Genomic DNA, 4,613 nt, shown 5'->3' with positions numbered 1-4,613 from the left:
GCCGCTCCCCGCGGACGCTTGTTGCCTGAGAGAGGTGCCGAGCACGTGCCCTGCGGCCGGGGGGTCCCGGGGGGCGCGCGCGTCCCCCCCCTGTCACCCGGGGCCCTGCTGAATGGAGCCCTCGTGCGGGCGCTGACCTGCAGGGAGGCTGCAGCCCCGGGCCCGTGCGTGCATGGCCTGGAGCGAGGCCGGTGACGGCAGCCAGAAGGGCAATACAGGCACTGAACTTGGCGGTACATGACTGCATGGTGTGTGGTGTTCCAGTTAAACCAACCGATAATGCAAACCCAGCATTTTCATTGTCTAGTTATTCCAATCCTTGCTGTAAATGTGCCACATGAATAAAGTTTGGGGGTAAAGGAGCCCGGGCTGTGCCCACGCGTGGCGAGTGTTTGCGGGGCAGGAGGGTGGGTGCGGGGGGCCGAGCTGGGGGGCCCGGCGGGTACCAGGAGCACTGGGGCCCTGCAGGGCCACGGCGAGCGGGCGGCCCCGCAGCACCGGAGGGCTCGTGGTGACGGACGGGCACCCGCGGCCCCGTGTCCAGAGCAGGTCCCCCGGAGCCTGGGTGACAGGACAGGCTCTGCCGCCCGTGGGACGTGCGGAGCTCCCTGGGGAAGGGGCAGCCCAGCCTGCCTGCTCCAAGCAGAGATGTGGGGGGGTTGAATGGCTCCCTGCGTGCAGCCCCCGTTGGGTTTATTGACCTATTTTTGATGGAGTCGTCTAATTAGTTTTCTATGGAAACTAAGAACTTGGCCTTTGCCCTTTACTCCTGCAGGCGCGAATGTGACTCAGAGGACAACGTCCGGGCGCATCGATCGGCAGGCGCGCGGGAGGCAGCGCGTGGGAGCCCAGGCTGGGAGCACCCCGAGGTGCCGGAGAGCCCCGAGCCTGGAGCGGGGCAGCAGCGGCCGCCGTGGAGGAGGGCGCGGGGCGCCCAGTGCTGCGGTTGCTCTGCCGGGGAGCCCAGATGCCGGCGCCTGCTCCCCCGCTGCCCCCGGGCCCTGCGGGGCTAAGGACACRGGTGTGAGTGGCGGGTTCTGGGTTCACAGGGACACCGAAATCTGGCGGATTGAGAGAAAAACCCGCCAGAACAAAGTGGCTCGCGAGAGCAGCTCTGTGCATACATGAGAGCAGCCCTATGTGTGTGTAAGTATGTAGAGCTGCACGAGAGCAGCTCTGTGTACATGCGAGCAGCCCTATACGTCTGTCTGTCCGTAGGGCTGCCCGAGGGCCCGTGCCCGGCCCGGCCCCGCTCCCGTCTCACCCACACACGGCGGGAGCTCCCGGATCCGCCGGGCACCGCGCAGCCGGCAAACACGGTGTGGAATTTGCACGGCCGCAAGTCAAACACAGCGCACCGGGATCTCGCCAGAGGAGCTGGCACGGCTGCCGTCCCACCATCCCCTTAACAGGGAAATAAAAGGGCCAGGGAGCGCGCACAACAGCGCCAACAGATGCCCTATAAAAATCGAATACATGGTAATCAAGGGGACCGAAAGGTACATTTAAAAAAACAAAAACCCACCCTGGAAACAAAGGAGCTGGGCTCTGCAGCCTTCCTGGGAAAGCTGGGGAATTAATGGGGAAGAGCACATGTGTTTGATAATCTTTATATGGCAAAAGACCCATCTTTCAAATATGTCACAAATTCATATTAATCACCTTCCTATTGCCTTCTGTGGCGCAGCTATTCCAGTTGCCTTGGGCAAAATTGGGAACTGTCTGGTTAAAAAAAATGTTTTACATTATAATTTACAAGAGCCTACAAGTCTAGTTTCTTTTAATGGGAAGAACGATTAAAAAAGAGAGGAATATATATACACCCTGGTATATATACACTATATATATATTAAATATATATATATATATAAAAAAGACAGATATTGTAACTCCATCTGGAAAGRGAGAATGTTTGATCTTAACAATGTAACTTCTGGCTTTCAAAAAGGCTCAGAAAACAAGAAGTCAGCAGGAGTTCAGATAAAGGAAGCTTAAAAGTCAAATAATTCTGACTCTGAACCCGAGACTTCTTAGACTCAAGGTCTTTTCCTTTACCCATTAATGGGCTGACTTGTGAGCTCAGGAACAAAGTGCTGCAATGTGAGGATTTCTGAGAGTCACTCATTACAGATCACTGAGTGGAGTCTGAGTTGCACAAATCAAAGGATCCAATCTGGAGTAACTGGCTGAACTTCTGCTCGGGACTAATTTGTTCCGAGTTGGTCTCACCTTTCACCTCCCGGAGGCCCGGAGCAGAGTCCCCGGCGGGGTCAGCAGCCCGGGCGCCGGGGGCTGCGCGAGCGGCCGCGCGGCCCCGCGGGGCAGAGCGCGGCGCCGGGCTCGGCGCTGCCGCCCCCTTCTCCCGGGGCACCCTTCCTTACCTTAGCCCTGCACTGCGGCCACTTCCCAGGCCGGCGGGGACCCAGCTGGAGACGCTGCTTGTGGGGACACGGCCTGGGGGGCTCCCAGAGCCAGCAGCACCGGGCCCGGCGCCACCTCACTCCGTAAGSGCATTCCCGTAGGGAAGCTCGGCTGCCCGCAGTCAGGCTCCTAGCGCGACTGCCGCTTCTGCCCTCCGACACCTGGAGCAAGATGCCCCCCGGGGAAACAAACCTGGCTTTGGAGGAGCAGCTGGTTTGGAGACTGAGCTAATCCAGGCTTAATCCAGCGTGTGCAGTGCCACGGATGAGCAGTGCTCGCGCGCGCAGCGGGTTTGCCACGTAACTCGGCGGCGGGGAGATTAGAGGCACCTCGGAGGAGCTGCTTCAAACGGGGAGCTCCAGGCCGGGGTGGGCGCAGAGGCGAAGGGGAAGGCTGGATCAGCCATGGGAGCCCCCATGGGCCGCAGCTCCCGCAGCAAGAGGGCCCGTGCGGAGCCGCTAGCGCCGCAAGGGCCGGGGCGCCGGGCACCGCTYGTGCCCACGCGGCCAACAGCCTCCACAGCCCCACGTCCTGGCTCTGCTGCGTGGTGCCCTCACCGCTGCCCTCCTGCCGCTCCCACCACCCCAGGCATACGGCCCACAGAGTCCCGGGACACGCCAGGGCTCAGCTGTGCGGGACGGGGACAGTGACCTGCGCCAGCAGCGCCGCCGCGGCCGCTCTCCCGCCCGCCCTGCGTTCCGCCGGGTCCTGCCACGCGGAGCAGGAGGCGCCGGGGCCGCTCCTGCAGCTCCCGCCCAGGCGGCGACGGCACCAGCCTCAGCACAAGGCAGCGCCAGGTCCCGCTCAGCCAGGCCCAGCCTTGGGACCGCTCCTGGCAGAGCCCGGGTGCCCATTCCTACCCTGCCTGGCGGGTGAGGGCGGTGAGAAAGGCACAGGGCAAGGAAAGGGCTGGGCCAGAGCCCGGCAGCCCCATTCCCCTCCTCTCCCACATACCCCTCCAGTCGGGATGTAATTTTTCCCCCCCACACAAGGTAGCATAAAATGGTCACAGTGTGAATGTGCTTGACCTTTTGTCTTGGACTAATCTAATTGTGTCGTCTTTGTGTAATCAGCCGGTAAAGGTCAGTGCTGTATTTAACATGGGGGCCCTTTAGGTACTGAATTTGCCTTGCAGTGAATTAACTTGATTATATTTCTTTCAAATATGTCAGAGCCCAGGTCACTTTAACCCCTTCGGTGCTGCCTGGGCCCACCTCTTTGTTCCCAAATCCAAGAGGAGGAAGAACATGGAGCCACACGGCAGGTCCCTCCTCCTGCAGCCACCACGGCCACCTCCGCCAATACCTCCCAGCCCCGTCTCAGGGGACCGTGTGCTGTGAAGGAGCAGGAAGGTTTGGGAAGGGGAGCCCGCCCGCAGGGTGCTGGGCCGAGGCAGGGAACACACAGCAGACACCTTTGCAAACATAAACCTGGCTCAGCAGAACACTTCCTTACGCCTCCGTATTGTCACCATTGAACAGGACATGACTCAAGTCCAGATTAACGCGCCACCTCTGTCGTGGACAGATAAGGTGTTCCCGAGATCCTGCAACACATCATACATTTCAGGCAGGGGAGGTGTGTGCCGGGACGGCGGGGGTGCGGAGGCAGGGGGCAGGACGGCAGCACGGGGCGGCGAGGGAGCCGAGCTGGGGCCAGGGCGAAGAGGGAGCTCTGGACGTGATGAGCCCAGGATGCTGCCCAGGACACCAGGGGGAAGGCGGCCTCCAGCACCCTCAAATCTGCGTTTCCTTCCGAAGGAAGGGTGCTGTAAACCGCCCCCCTGGGCTCTTCACTCTCTCCTTCCCCAGCCTCCTGCCTCAGGAGGGCGATGCTCGACTCCCGGAACTCGAGCAGGTCAGGGCTCACCAGCTCGGGACCACTTCTCCTGCTCACCTCCCTTTGCGGAGCAGCCCTCACGGAGCTGTGTCCGGGAGGAAGCGCCCRAGGCCTGCGGCTGTACTGGCATCTCTGCCCCGGCCTGGTGCCAGCTTGCGCCACCCGAGGCCTCCCTGCTTTGGTCTGTGGCRGCACCCACGCCAAGGCATCCGTCTGCATGCAGGATGTCGGCAGCCCCGCCGAGCCCACCGATAGCACCGAGAACAGTGTCCAGCACGAGAGACGTGCCCCGGGAGCAGCAGTGGGACGCGGGGGGCAGACGTGCCGTGCTCGGCGGCCGCGCGCGCCGGGCG

This window comes from Nothoprocta perdicaria, unplaced genomic scaffold (genome assembly GCF_003342845.1).
Source record: "Nothoprocta perdicaria isolate Ctin4 unplaced genomic scaffold, notPer1 scaffold_0, whole genome shotgun sequence".
Classification (NCBI taxonomy): domain Eukaryota; kingdom Metazoa; phylum Chordata; class Aves; order Tinamiformes; family Tinamidae; genus Nothoprocta; species Nothoprocta perdicaria.
Note: the sequence above shows the minus strand (reverse complement) of the source record.